Raw genomic sequence first — 16,879 nt, 5'->3', positions numbered from 1 at the left:
CTACACCCACCTGCTTGAGTCGAACAATGAGTTAAAAATTCTCTGAGAAACCTGTTAAACCTACAGAGAGCGTTAGGAGCTAAAAAAGGGAAATCAGATTTTCTAAATACTTTCAATCAGCATTTGCTTACATAATTCTTAAATATTTGTCTTTGTATTGATTTTACCTAGGCTACATATACAGTACGATTACTTCTTCAAATGTTTGGTATCAGTCAGACTGTTTCATTTAGTTAAATTAAAAACAAAAGACAATCTATGCTGAATATGCAGTTAAACAGCAATATCGTGAAATATCATTACAGTTTCTACTGATATTACAATATCTGTTTCAGTGTGTTGTAAAATGTAATTTATTCCAAAACGGAACAATCTTCAGTGTTGTCACGTGATCCGTCAGACATGATTCTAATATGCTTATCTGACGCACTAGAAACGTTATTATCTATGTTAAAAACAACTTTTGTGAAAAACTCTGCAGGCATTTGAATTGCACTCAATATGGAAACTCAACAGCTCTTGTATTTTTGGACTGAAACTCTGACCTATGAAACAATGTGCTCACGAATGGCTCGAGCGCTCTCACCTAGCCGTGTGTGTCGGGTGTGTGTGTGTGTTTATCATAGAGGCTGATGTCTGTAGGTGTGATGAAAAGGGCAGGGCTAAGCGAGTCAGTCTCAGATGAGGTGGAGTGGAAGAGTGTCTGTATGTACATTTGTCTCTCTGCACCTGCCGCTGTGTTGATGTATGTCTGAGTCGAGCACTGAGGGCCGTTCATCTGGGGAACATGTTCAGCCTTATCAAGCTTCAGCGTGTCTTCAATGTCCACCAAGTGCCTAAAGTAAGTTTGTCCATTTAACAAACACAAAACTACCACAATGAACAAATACTAAACTAGCTGTAGTAGTTAAAGGTGCTCTTGGTACAGAAAGGCTGATGGTAGGTCAAGTCAAGAATCACTTGATTTTTTCTTTACCCTCTTATAACTATGCAACCTGATGCGAAACTGTTTAAAGGTACCCAGACATTTTCATATTAATGCTTTGCGCTATTTTGCTAGCTTGTCTGTGGAGAGAACTGCTTTGCTGCCTTCATTAAACAAGCTGTCTGCATGACTCTTTTCCCATTGGTAGGCATTTCAGGAGGACAGCATCATCTCTGGATATCGACACCCCCGTAGTTCAGCCACAGACTGTGTGTTTAGTCTCTTTCAGCTCACCAATGAGACCCTCAATGTCTGGACACACTTTCTACCAACATGGTACAGTGAAACGAGTTCATTTGCGCAATCTCTCTCACTCTCTATCTGTCATGCTTCCTTTCTCTCTCTATATATATATCTATATGCCTTTGCCACTTTCTCAGTATGGCTTTTACAATAAATTTTGTTATCTAGTAACAGATCACAGATAGTATACGAACTCACACAACTTTAACAGCACAATGGCCCTGTGTTTCGCAGACAGTATTTAGACTGACTGTGTGTGTGTGTGTGTGTGTGTGTGTGTACATGGTGTGCTGAGAGTCGCAGTAGTTTGACTCAAGAATCTCCTTTAACCCCAGCTGAGCTGCTCCTAGCTGGAGGATGACAGAAGATCGGCCATCACTGTTAATGTGTTCCTAGTGTGCTTCTCCCCAAAGCGTCCTCCAGATATTAACATGTTGGAGAGTTGCTCACCTGTGATTTTTTGAATTGTATTGGTTTATTTGGCTTTTTTTATGTTCTACGTTTTTATTTATTTGTTTATTTATGTATCATAAGTGTCGCTAAGCCTCATTCCTAAGCCTGCGTTTTGTCATTGCTTCACTTCCATCTGAGGTCTGTGAACAGAGTTCATTTCAATCCTCTTTGTTATCAATGTGTTTCAGTTCATTCGCGTTTTATCAAGTGTTTATGTTGAAAAAAGAAGAAAAAGGATCCTATAAAAACTTAAAAAAATGTAAAACACATTTTTATTGTTAGTTTGCTATATGTTTTAGTTATTTATAGGCATATTATGCTTATTGTAGCATATATATATATATATATATATATATATATATATATATATATATATATATATATATATATATATATACATATAGTTTAAATAATATTATATAATAACATTTTCACCATCTCTCACTGTTCTACTCCAGCATAACTCACTAGTGCAGTATTGACTGCTGTTTGATATTTTAAATGTTTACATGTAAATGTAAATTTACAGTTCATTGCAAAAACATTTTTTCCATCACTCGTCTATTTAAAGTACACCATATCTCAAAGCTAACACATCCTCTGATCCCACACAATGGTTAAATACACAGTCAACTGACAGTAAATCAATAGGACAAAACTTGGAATCTGTAACCTGACTCTGTGTTAATGTTTGGTTATATTAAACTCACTGATCCCTAAAGCAAGCAAAAGTAAATCAGACCTGTAAACTTCATATCTCGAAAATCTGGATATAAAGACTAGATTTAATAAGGCAACTCTAAATCCATACTAATATTTTGGGGGGCAAAGCTGACGTTTGCAGAAGATGCTCTTTGTAAGTAGAAGATGTTATATTCCAATAGAAATAGCAAGCCCAGCGAATTTGTGTGTTTTTATAATAAATATATGACTTCTCTGGGTGGGAACCTGTAATGTAAGATGCCTTTGGAAACCTCCTTTAAAAACTCCATCTGTATTCATTCTTATCTTTACTGTACATACTGTACAGCATAGAAACCAGCCTTACAGGTGCTCTGTACAGATTAAACTAGACCTATGGAAACCTAAACTGATAATACTAACCTCTGTGTGTGTGTGTGTGTGTGTGTGTGTGTGTGTGTGTGTGTGCTCATTCACTTCTGTTTGTGTCTATGACTCTCCGTCAAATGCATCCCTATAGTAACAAACTATGTGAGCAAGTCTGGGCAGGTTCAACATTTGAATACAATTTATTATTACCCGATCTTTTGTTTTGTTTTTGATTTCCACAGCAAAACAAGTTTGTTTCGATTCTGTAGCTATATGTAGCTAACAGAAAATTTCATGGAATTATTGTTTTACTGTATTAATAGTTTGTTGTGAGTTGCAGCGTTACAGTGCTGTGTCAACATCACCGTGTGTCATCATCTCACCCTCTCTGTTTCTCCGTCAGGTATTTTCTCTGGAAGTTGATGACAGTGTTGTTGATGGAGGATGCGTGGTACGATACGTGCACATGGCCTCTGCTGGTCTTCTTGTTCTCCTGCTGTGTGTATCCTCTGGCCTCCAGCTGTGCCCACACCTTCAGCACCATGTCTACCCGCGCCGCCACATCTACTTCTTTGACTACGGAGCGCTCAGCCTGTACAGCCTCGGTAAGAAAGGAACGCACAGGTGCTTTCACTTCAACACTATCGGTTCCTTGGCTTGTTATACGAAATATTGCCATAAAGACAAAGTTCATGGTTCAACGTTTTGTACGGCAATATTTAACAGACACAATGGAATTCTTATGCAATTAATGCAAATGCAGATATGTCACAATATACTCTGTTATTTCTAGGGATGATAAGGTAATACAATTCTGTCCAGCACATGTAAGTTGATCATTACTCAAACTTATGGCCAAAGCTAGTAAATTTATAATTAAAATCAAAACTATGTTTTGTGTAAATAAATCAAAAACAAAATACTAAAGTCAATTTAGGCATCACAATATTTTTGTCTTGAGTATGAAAAATACATATTTATATTCAGACTTAAAAAGAAAATGAACAGTGTTATGAAACGATTTTTAAATATTAACTTTAAATGTGCTTTAGATGAAGGCAAAGCCAATCCAAATATAAAAATACACTTGTTGCCTGGAATGTCTGGAATGTCCTGTAAAAACAGTAATATTATACAGCATTATTACAATTTAACTGTTATCTATTTGAATACATTTTGTAATGTAATTATTTTTCAAATGTCATTACGCCCAGTCTTCAGTGTCACATGATCCTTCAGGAACTATTCTAAAATGGTGATTTGGTGCTCAAAAAGCATTTTTATTTTATTAATTTTTTTCATTGTTTTTGTAATTATTATTATTTTTGTTGTTGTTGTGGAAACAGTAACCAGAAAAAGCATTGAAAACAATAACAATAAAAAAATAAAAATATTAAATGATGTTCAATTAACTTTTTGCTCATTAAAGAATCTAAATAAATAAATAAATAAATACATAGAAATCAAGCTTTTCACAAAAATACAATGTTTTCAGCTTTGATACTATTAAGAACCATTTCTAATAATTGTGGTTCAATATTAACTTAGTAGCAAATAAGCATTTTAGTATGATTTCTGAAGGATTATGTCAGACTGAGAGTACTGAGTACATCACATTTCAATTGAATTAAATACATCACATTTTAAATTATAATAATCAGTATAATATCGCCATATTGTGCATCTCTAACTACATTTAACAGATCATCTTAATTTAATATGGCTATGAATAAATTCAGCATGTGTACAGTACATGAGTACAATCAGACTTATCGCACCTGTGGTATACCTGCAACGTGTATGTGTTTGTGCGTTAATAAACCATTTTAAAACAAGAAAACCTTATAGACTTACTGCGCGCCACAAAACACATGCTTCCACACGCCATTACCAAATCCTCCACACCGCATTAAGCTGTATTCATGTGAATGATTGGATGTTGATGCAGGTTCAGCGATCAGCTACTCTGCATATGTTTTTCCTGACGCATGGGTGAACGGCACATTTCATGCATACTACATTCCTGCAGCTGTGCTAAACACCATCCTCGCAACCAGCATGGCCTGCTACTCCAGGTAATGATCCTCCTTGCTAACACACCACCGCCGCACTGATAACACAGATGCAGGTCCCCGTATGTTGGTTATGTAGCTCTGATGAGTGAGTATGGGGAACAAGATAAATTTGGGTGAAAATATCAAACTCAAACAGGCAAATCTATACTAAATATGTCAAAACACCCTTGTTTACATAATTGACATACATCGAAAAAACAGTAGCTATATTACGACGACTCATTCTGAAACCTTTCTTTCGATCTGTTAATTTACATAATTTGTCTGGAGCACTGCATTAATTACAATGCTTCGCTTTTTTAATGCTGGCGATCTGAAATTGCACCTCAGCAGGTACTTTGTTTGAATAAGTGCTTGCTTTAAAACCGTATGTTCTATACAGTATGAATGTGTGTAGTATGTAATCTGACGTACCATTCACGTGTCCTCTGCCATGGCCTCACGGGATAATAAGCATCCAACAGACAAACTTTAAAAAGCTTGTAATTATCATTAATTTATAATTATTCTTTTTTTGCCTACTGTTTTACAATTATTGCGAATTAGCTGCGAATTCTGTACTACTCTCTCTTTAAATACTATGTTCTGTATACTGTAAAATGGCGAAGTATGCATACATATTGAAGAGAGAGACCATTTGGGATGAACTGAATCACTAGATGACCATTTACCGGAGAGTGTTATACTACTCCTTTTATCATATATTAGCAATATAACATTTGCTCCATCACTGCTCATTGACGAGTGTTATTGGAAAAAGTAAACTACTCTTAAAATACCTTATACTGAAAAATGTAGTATGGCATTCCCATTAACTCCTCAACACTGACGATCAGGAAAGTAAATGGTGTATGCCACATTTTAAATAAAGACATGCTGTAAATTCAATCTGTGCTACAATAGTGTGTCTTTAATACAAGGTTTGTTATATAAACGTGACATGGCAGTTTTATAGGTTAATATTATTTTAATTTTACAATTTTTTGTTAAGGCTTGGCATACCATTCCTTCACTATAACCATGACACCGATGAAAGGTAACTGTTTAAACGTGTGTGCGTGTGTGTGTGTGTGTGTGCGTATGAATCCTCTAGCGCTCACTAATATGTTTTTTTTATCTGCCTTTAACCCATTAAAATGCTATAACACAAAACACTTCCACCTAATTTTGTTAATGAGGTGGTGATGTGTTTTTGGGATTATGAACAATCAACCTCTCTTAACTGCTACTAACAATTACATAACCCCACCACCGGCACTGAAACCGATGTTATCATTAATGAACATAACAATGTCTTTCTCTCTCTCTCTCTCTCTCTCCCTGTCAGATACCTGGAGAGACAGAGCCCACGGCTGAGTAAAGTGTTGCGAATTCTGCCTTTGCCTACCCTTACCTGTTTGACAACATTCCTCTCTTCTACAGGGTAAGTTTCAGCATACTGTACATTCAACACAAATACCCGAGCTGTTCAGTCAAAGATCAATCCAGTTAAAAAACTAATATCCAATGAAGCTGGTATGATTTGTATTGGGAATTAGTGTTTTATCTATTTATCATAACGTAATTGTTTATTACCAGTGCCACATTTCTTGAAAAAAACACTTTATTGCATTGTTAAAATCATTGTTCAGATGCAAAAGCCTCTAAGTATGTCTGACTTTTTGTTTTAAATTAACATTTCTTTCTGGCTTATTTTAGGTTTCTGTATAAGTACTGGTACTTTTTAATAGATTGAGGCTGGCATTTAGCAAAGTAAAAGTACTTGATGAACAGATACATCTTATCATATATATCTCGTTTTTGACCAAGATGGGTTTTAAAGGCTTTTTCATCTAAACTCTTCAAATGTTAATGCATGTTATTTGAGTATATGAATACAATACAGGGATTGACCTGTGATTTTTTTCTGTTGCCTCTTTCTAGTTGTTTCTGTGTGTAGGTGAGGGTTGCACTGATAATGAAGCAAACTCCATTCATGTTTATCACACATTGCTGGCTTTTCTCACCAGCTTCCTGTTTGCAACACACTTACCTGAGAGACTGGCACCTGGGCGCTTTGATTACATAGGTAATTAAAGACAGCTCACATAAATATGAAATAATCATTGTATATTTTATAGTGTATATTCCTAGTGCTGCATTTTTGTATTATTCACAAACTCATCTAAGAATACTCGGGTGCGAACTAGTTAGTAAAGCAGGACCACAGGTATTTTTTCGAGGACGTCTTGTGAATGGCTCTCTTTGACTCCCTACAGGCCACAGCCATCAACTGTTTCACGTGTGCAATAATTGGGACACACTTCCAGATGAAGGCCATTGAAGCTGACATGGTGCTGAGACAGCCACAGCTGCTGGTCGCTGCTCCTCCTATCACGTTTAATAACACTGTTGGATCGGCTCTGGCTTGCGTCTGCATCAGTCTGGGGATCATATGTCTTTATAGTCTACCTCTGTTGTACGGCTCCTCAGAAACACACCCAACAAAAACTGAAGGAAAGAAATGCAAGCACTAAATGCTACTTGAGACAGTTACAACGGTTATTATGAAAATATATCTAGGACGTTCTTACTGGGTATTACGTTATAAAAAATCCCCAAGAGGGGTTGTACCGAAGCTATGCAACCTGAAATAGCAGAGAGTAATGAATGTGTTACTGCATGAATTCTGCTAAAAAAAAAGGCACTGAATCTCTGGAAGGTCACTGGGTGTTAGTGGGAGGTTGTGCCAAAGTAGTGTTTATTAAATTATTAAATTATTATTACATTTACATAACCATCACACTTCTATGCATATACTCAGACTGGTCATTATTTCGTCAGTCCAATTTTTCTATGCTATATATTAGAGCATGCATTTGGAATGAATTCAGTTGAATGAATCAGACTTTTCTATGCTACAAATGAGAGAGGAGACCGTTTAGGATGAACCTGTTTCTTTAATGAATCAGTCTTTCCTGTTTAGAATAAACTGCTTCACTAGAATGAAGCACACTACATACTGTATAAAAGGACCGTTTGGGATAAACCAATTCACTATAATGAATCTGAGTTTCCTACAACAACAGTTTCAACTGTAACACGCTCCACTATTTCATTCATGCGTGGTCATATTTCTTTTATGTACTGACAACCTCAACAAATGAACTAGCACTGTTAAATAAATATATGCACATTTACCTGTGTGCACAGTCTGGCAAAATCCACAGTGACAACTGTTGTATATTCTACTTATTTCTTTTCTGTGTAACTGCACCACTTTTTCCCCCTGTGGTGTCAACAAAGAGTAGAACATATAAAAGTATGAAACAGTGTAAAAGAGGTATAACAGCAGGTCATATGTTGTTCATGTAACCAAAAATCAAACTATTTATTGTTATTGCAGGACTGTTCATAATAAAGTATTTATTTCTAATCTGTTTTTTATTTCTTTGTGAGACCTAGTTACCTTTAACAGCGTGATGCCAGGAGAAGGTAATATTGATGCTGTAAATATGGCGAAGTCAGCAAAAGTCGGAGCAAAAGCAGTTAAATTGAGATGTTAAATAGCAGTACTTAATTTGAATATCAAAATTTGATTAGTCAAATAAAAATCATATGGATGTGGCGGTTCATGGTAAGTGCCTGTACATAGTACAAGTACAAACAGTATTTCAGTGTACATTAAAAATATGTATTAGGACATTTTTTCATGTAATCATTTAATTTTGTGAAATGATGTGCAAGTTCCTTCACTCACTTTTTTAAAAGAAAAACGTTTTTCTATTGTCTGAAATTGTTAAATAAATTGGTACAGTAGCATTGAGCTAAACTGGTACCCCTTTAAATTAAAAAATATAATTGCTTTAGTTTACAGAAAAAAAAATCACAGACATGGAAAGAAAAAAAGAACAGAATCGTGCAAATATCTGAATAAATTATTGTGTAAATATATGCTTTGGTTGTTTTAATTTTCTAAATATTAAGTGTTTATGAATTCACAATCAGAAACACAAGTATGACTATTTTTAAGTTATTTTAAATTTTGAAAGTTAAAAATAAAATAATTATATTGAAAAAGATTTTATTTTCCAGAAAAAAAAAGTAAATAAAAAGGGTTCTTGGCATTTTCGAATCTCAACACCTTAGTAATAGTGGGAGATACTGTGTAACCTATTTAATAGGTTGATGAACTTGATGAACAGATACATCTTATCATATATATCTCTGTTTTTGACCAAGATGGGTTTTAAAGGCTTTTTCATCTAAACTCTTCAAATGTTAATGCATGTTATTTGAGTATATGAATACAATACAGGGATTGACCTGTGATTTTTTTCTGTTGCCTCTTTCTAGTTGTTTCTGTGTGTAGGTGAGGGTTGCACTGATAATGAAGCAAACTCCATTCATGTTTATCACACATTGCTGGCTTTTCTCACCAGCTTTATATCATTACACTTTATATCTTATACTTTATATTTATATTCTATTTTATTTTATTTTTTATATTCTACTTTGCACACTTCTTTTTTATATATATTTCTTATATTTTATATTTATATATACATTTAAATTTGTTTCTATTTTGATGCTGGACGGTTGTAAAGAACATTTCACTGCATGTCGTACCATGTATGTATGTGTATGTGACAAATAAAATTTGAATTTGAATTTGAATTTGAATTAATACACAGTTTACCAAAGGTTTTGCTGACTTCACCCTACACTGCCCTCTACAGCCTGCTGGAGGATGCTGTAATGTTTCACAATAACTCTGCAATGAAAAGGCTCTACAATACATGCTCAAACCTTAAATTATTACCATTTATCGTGTCGAATTTGTTTTTTTTTATCAGTGAGACGACATTAGGCAATGAAGAAACCTTCTACCTCTGATTAATGATGGGCGGGTTCGAATCACTGCTTTGTGAAACTTCGACACCTTTGTGAATCATAACATTGACGTCAGGTGATTTCAGAACAGTTACGGCCTTTGGCTGAATTTTCTTCTGCACCAGCGCGTGGAAAAACAGCGAATTTATTCTGAGCTTCGAAAAGGTTCGTTTCTCCCGTCACAACTTACAGCACGTGTCACGGTTTAAATAGCGAATTACGCGGCATCTGCCAAAGTTTTATCAGAAAACTTTTTAATAAGAGTCAATATTCTAAGCCCGAAACGCGAAAATGTTAATAGCCAACACGAAAGAACATTGTGAAGTCCCAGCAAAATTTTTTTTTTGGCCACATTTTTTAAAGTATTGTACAGTATACACTTGAGCGGTCAATTTTGATTCATTCCAGTAACTCGAATCTTTTCAACTTCACAACTGAGACAGGTGTTGGCGGGCTTTTGAGCCGGTCCTCCTCTTTGTCCCCACTTCCTCCCCACCCTCGTTTTTTTTTTTTTTTTTTTTTTTTTTGTCACATGGTTTACTCTGCACACATTCTGACTGATGCTGTTTGCTCAGCATTCTCTGTTTTGTTGGCAGAAGATGAAAAATGTCAAAGCAAATTGTGAAGGCAACACGCAGGCTGACAAAAGCACACATGCACACAACTGACAGTATATTTTAGAGCCCCGCTAAGAAAGCCTTGTTGGTGGAGATTTAACCGCTCTGCTCACACCGACATTCAAAGAGACTCGATGAAAAGAGAGCTTGAGATCTTTTCATAGCAGCGTTTGTATCCGTTTGTTTTGTTCCAGCGCAACGCAATGTGTGAAGGGTTCGTTGCTAAACTGTAGGAAATAAATCACAGCTGATTCCCATTTAAAAACAACAACAACAACCCAAACCATCGTAGCCACTTAAAGTAGGCGAAAACCTCCCATACAGCGAATATTGATAGTTCATAAACTTAATTCAGGGCTTTTGTTATTAGGAATACCACCGGCAGGGGCAGCATAGGACAGTAAACGTGTTTTATATGCAGACCACAAAAATCATTTTGGTGAATTGAATTACTCTATCATTTATATGTTTATATACGTTTAGCGAATTCTCTTGCATCCTTAAATATTAATGTGCCACATCAAAGTATTTTAATGCAGGAGAGTCAGCAATGCAAATATTAATGATAAATACACATATTGCGTGTGCACTCATTTTTTCTCCGGTTGTAATAGGTGCTAAACGCCCTAATTCATCTTCAAAGTCCTTCCTCGTGACAGGTAGGAACTGACATCCTGTCATGTTTGATCAAGGAACAGGAAACAGCTGTCAGTTCTTCCTCTGCTCCATAGTCCCACTGTTCCAAGACCTCCTTGTAATAATATTGACCTTCCCTGTACTGTTTACTCAGGCTGCCTTTAAACACAGCAGCAGCAAATATCACACAGGGCTGCCGCTGTCTGCTGCACCATTTCACTCTCACACTCGCTAATTACTGCCTAAATACCTCTTATCTCCTGTGCTGCCTGTTTGTGTTAGCGCACAGCACACACATTTGGCCACTTAAACATCCACTGAAGCATTGTGATAAATATGACTGATTGACTCTTCTGTGTCTGCCAGCTGGGTGTTTAATTTCTCATGTATTTGAAGGGTTTAGGAACTGAATTCGGAGGCGGCGGACGAATAACGCGGTGGACGAAATTTCAAAACAACAGCGGCAGTTAAAGGGCTAATAATAGGCCTGCAGCCCGTTGCAAAGTGCTAAAGACGAGTTAGCATATTTTATTGCTTGCTCTGTGGATTAATTTGAGATGAGTTATTTCAAGTGACCATTTGATCGGTGGCAATCAGGTCATTTGCATTCCGGTAGACTATAGGCTGGATTGGCTCCAGCACGCCGCGCGGCTGGTCCTGACGCTCTGTGTTTGTGCACGTTGATAGATTCAGTTTGGCGGTGTTTGTTTAGCCCTTAGCTCACTACTCATAGGAAAGCCTACGACTCAGCAGTGATAGAAAATATATCCCCATCCCCTCCCTCCCCTCTTTCTGTTTCTCCTAATTACACAGAGCGTGTTTGTACAGCCGGCATGATGTTTTCAAAGTACACAAGCAGGTTTTGAAGCTTTGTTGGCCTGACTTGTTTCTGTCTCTCTTATTCAGAGGCTGCTTTCACCTGTTAAATGGAACACGTCCCATGAGTGATTGGTGCAATGATTCACTCTCAGTCTCCGTCAGGATAACTGTCACAGCTGTGGGTCAGCATGAGAAAGGGAACAGGTGTAGGTGTGGGTGTGGGTGTGGGTGTGTGTGTGTGTGTGTGTGTGTGGAACAACAGTTATGAAAATGACTGCAATGTAGCTTATTCAGCGAAGAGCTGTGGCTCTCCACCTTTTGACTCTCATTGTTCACAGCAATATTCAAATACAGCATGATTTTTTCAGTCATTCGTCATTTACTGGATATTTTTGAAGCTTGCCGAGGCCCTGAAATTAACTTTTGAACAAACCATATGTAAACAAATTTTTAATTGCAGCACACAAGTAGGAATACACAATATATATCGGTATCAAACTGATTACTGATTTTTATTTTAATCTTTTTTTTTTTTTTTTTTTTTAACTGGTTTTGCATTTTGAAAATCTGAAAGAAGCTTGAGCTTTAACAAATGAAAAAAATGTGATCTTTTGAGAAATGCCACAATGGCATAATATCAATATCAATGGCAAAATATCAATTTTCATACTATAAATCATAATTCCTTATTCATTTTAGATTTATTTTTACATTTTAAATAAAAGAGCATAGAATTATAATATCTGTTGTCTGTTATCAGAAATAAAATGTTTATAATATAATATTAGGACAGGACAATATTTGGAAGAGATACAAATGTTTGAAAATCTAGGATCTGAGGTTACCAAAAAAAAAAATTGCCTTTAAAGTTGTCCGAATGAAGTTAATAGCAATGCATATTACTTAATCAAAAATTAGGTTTTATTATATTTACAGTAGGAAATGTGCAAAATATCTGAATCTTACTTAATATCCTAATGGTTTTTGCATAAAAGCAAAAATCAATCATTTTGATCCATGCAATGCATTTTTGGCTATTGCTACATATACTCTCACAACTTAAGACAGGTTTTGTGATCCAGTGTCACATGTATGATTTACATTTTAATATAAGTGCATACTGATTTAATAACTGTCAAAATGTAAACATAGAATAAAAAATTGCATGACAGTATTGTGTGAGTTATAGCGAAGAACATGTAGGCACAAAGTTTGCGCCAGAGGCTGTGTGTGTTTGTATAGAGGATATTACCTTGGCAGTATTACCAAACAATATAATGAATTTTATGCAAACCCCAAACTCTTTTTAATCTCTGGGCTGCAGATATCTGACTGACTGGCTGTTCTGAACTCCGCTGTGTATCTTTACCCCAATCACCAGCAGCTGTGACTATTTAGTGGGCAGGAAACCACCGAAAGCAGATAATTCTCCATTTATAACTTCTGGTTCACTCTGTTTATTTTCTTGTTGAGTGAGCCAATGCTGGCTGTTCCATTAGCTGGCATGTGTTGACCAAAGGCCGTTGTGTGCTGTCCTCTGTGTTGATTGCTGGATATTGAATATCCTTGAGGTAATATCAGCCAGGCCTCGCTTTCTTTCCATAGTCATTTATCTAGTGAGGCAAACCACAAAGTCTTATTTTAACCACCTCTGAAAGGGCTTGCTTTAAGTGGCTCGTAAAAAAAAAAAGGAAAAAGGAAATGCAAATGCATGAAAACTTTGGGGTTTTCGAGGCTAACCATAATAGGGCAAACCACCAAGTATACCAATTAGCCAGCAATGCTACTGTCAGAGTGACATGGGGACAGAGCTGAGCGAGAGACCGACACAGAAACCAGACGTAGACCACACAGAGACGCAAAGTGCTGTGGGACGTTCACAGGAAAGCCCAAATTAGACGAAAAACATTAATCTGAAATACGTTTGAAACATAAGGCAAGTATCAGAGCTTCCTAGCTTGACAGTTTAAGACAAATGAACGTGAGAGGTTAATATAGCACAGGAAACACAATACTGCATGACTGCACATACTCAGTCACGATGACACCTTGAAATGTTTAGCAGTCACCTCAGTGACAGAAGAAGGATTTTGTGGCCAAAACGCTGAACAGAACACATGCTCGTTTTTAATGTGTCGTCACTATAGTATGCTGTTAATTAAAAAGACCTATTTGCAATGGACTATTTGCAAAGCTTTCCTTCTCTGTGGAGAATATTAAAGAGATATTAAATGAATCTTTGATTAGCGGTGCATGCTATTGTGGAGGACAGAGTTGCAGTGAATGGCTGTCGCTAAGCTGATTTATTAAAGACACCTAGAATTTTTAAGCTTACAAATTGTTTTTATTTTTATGGAATGAAAGTGAACATTTATTTAGGTGAATCCTTTTTGTTTTCATATTTTAAACAAACCAGCAAGAATATTCTCTGTCAGTGCAACCCATTAACAAAGTCTTAATCCATCTGGCAGTGAAAGCTAGCCTAACCTTGGAAAGTAATTAACATATTTATTCAAAGTAATGACACATTTTGTCAGAATGTCAGAATTTCAACGTATGACATTCAGTCAAGTAAATGAATGAGTCATTCAAATAAAGAGAGTAACAAAACTTTATTTAGTTCATTTCAGTTCAGTTGCATGGCGAGGCAATTTGTTGAACTTTTCTAAACATATAAACTAAACTAAGAGAACAGTATTTTACAGCATTTATTAACCTAGTTTAATGTAATAATTTATACATGTACATACAGTGCTATCATTGTTAATTCATGTTCATCCATAAAACATTATTGTTACTTAATGCAACTTTGTATGTTACAAATGTATATACTGTACAGAAAGAAATACATCCTAGATTAATAAATGCTGTGTTCTATCTTTATTAGTATCTGATACACAAGCAATAAATACAATATAGCTAAATCTGGATCATTAAGATCATTGTTTTATGTTTTTTGTTTTTTTTCACACACACACACACACACACACACACACACACACACACACACACACACATTTTAATAACCTATTCACATATTCCCGCATTGGGCTTCTGGACTTCTGTGGCCCAAGTAAGGACGGATGGTCCTACTGTAAAGAGTGTGTGGGAGCCCACAGTGACACAATCACTTGGGACAGAACTCACTGATCCAGAGCTGGAATTCAGCCTCATTTAGGCAACAGTATAAACACTTAATAAACACTTAATCCGGCGTGAGATTTCCAGGCCCCAATGGGTCAACAGTTTAGCTCTTTATTTCTCCCCCCACTATCTTGTTATAAACAAAGTCGGCTTTCAGTTACTCCTGTGAAATTGTTTTATAGGGTGCATGCATGATTGAATATTCATTATGTTAAACTAGGCACTTTCTTTGTATATAAATCCATATTAGATTTCTGGCAGGCTGCCTAAACCACATGAGATGGATTCTTTTCGTAAAAAAGTCTGAACTCCTTAGCAGCTCTTTTCTTCACGCTTTATTTGTTTTTGTTCTGATGTAAATGACGACTTGTTGATATTTTCCTGCCCAACCTCTCAGCCTCCCCCAGTTTTCTTCCTCCTCTCTCTGTTTGTTTCTTGCCTAGGAACACATGGATCCTTTCAGAGAGGGGAAATGTCGGAATTTGTGGTAGGCATGGGAAAAATAAACAATCGTGTCGGTCCGTTCGGCAGAGGACCTGTGCTTCATGTATGAGGGTGGTGTGGGGAAAAGAGAGCCAACACATTTTTTTCAACCAGGGCCAGCTTCCTTCAAAATATTTATACATTATTTTTCCTTGTCGGCAAGCAGAATTTACCTCGGGATCGAGGAGCTCACCTCTAATACCACAGGGAAAATAAACCCTCTCTGCCTGAGGTGCAGTTTATTTGACAAGAAACAGCAGTGTATTCAGACCTGTTTTCCTTCAAAAGACACATGTAAAAAGCGTGTTAAGAATCGTACAGATGCGTCCCAAAACACACAACGATTTCTAAAGCAGGTGGATATCACATCTTACATTCAAAACCACAACAATCTTCTTGCACTGCCAGTTTCAAATATTTTACATCTGTTTTCTATTCAAACATGCTGCAAGCGCGTTCGGCAGTGTGCCGTTCCAGCACAGCATCCTAACATCTGTGTCTTGGCACATCTGCAAGGTCAGACCCAACACATTGGATTCCTCTCTGGATAAAACATATCAGAGAACAAACACTTTGTTGGACTTTTGAGATAGAGAGCAGTTCAGTACCCCTGCACGACACATTTCAAAGAAGTGCTTTTGTGGTTTAATTGTGTGGGGTTTTTTTTTGGTTTTTAAATCTGGAATTCTGCACAATAGTCATCAGATACCAAAACTAAATTCTTAAAAACAGCTGTAGGTCAGCTGAGTCTGTTTCACAAGCTCTGAGTGAGGCTGTACTTCTCAAGCAGGTCCTAGTGGAGTCTCTCTCAGAATCCAGTTATTCACATCACTGGTTTTGAGCTGGCAGTTAAAGCAGACCACACACTATGTGGGAGAGACGGAGAAATATCACATGACTCGTGGACCAACCGCAGTTACCGAAACTCACAAACATGTGGGTGCGAGGCAGAGAAAGAAAGAACGAAGAGAAGGCCAGTCATCAAAAAAATCTAATTTTGTTTGTAAAGCATACAATTCTTGATATTGGTAGAAAACATTGTTACTTGGCCACCTAAATTAAAACAAAGGAAAAGTGTCCTATGTTGTCTTTGAACCACTTTCTCACACCTTGCAGATAATAGGACGGTATGAAATCAATTCGACAGATCGTCAATCAAAAAGAAATTGCAATCAGTCGGTGTGTTAAATATCCATCCTCTTTTTTCTGTGTTTGCATGAGCTCTAAAATCTATGAAGACAGACTTATATTATGGTCTTATCTATAAGGTCATGGTCTTAGAGGTGACCTTTAATATAATCTCAAGTTACAGGTTTTCTGGCTTTCTCACTTCAGAGAAGTGTAAAGAAGCACGTTCACCCCTTATATCATATATAACTTCTGTTTAAAATGTCAGTGTTTAAATATATACTGTGACATATGACATGTCCTCTCATGCAGATTGGAATATTACTAATGTTTGGATATTTCTCTTAAACACCCTGTGAGCTTGAGCACTAATT

At 36.5% G+C, this 16,879-nt stretch overlaps 1 pseudogene; it reads left to right on the top strand.

The window, feature by feature from the left end:
• The first annotated feature begins 669 nt into the window (after positions 1 to 669).
• On the top strand, positions 670 to 8,064 carry LOC122348210 (annotated as a pseudogene).
• Positions 8,065 to 16,879: the final 8,815 nt, after the last annotated feature.

This window comes from Puntigrus tetrazona, chromosome 7, assembly GCF_018831695.1.
Source record: "Puntigrus tetrazona isolate hp1 chromosome 7, ASM1883169v1, whole genome shotgun sequence".
Classification (NCBI taxonomy): domain Eukaryota; kingdom Metazoa; phylum Chordata; class Actinopteri; order Cypriniformes; family Cyprinidae; genus Puntigrus; species Puntigrus tetrazona.
This window is presented reverse-complemented; position numbering and strand designations above follow the sequence as displayed.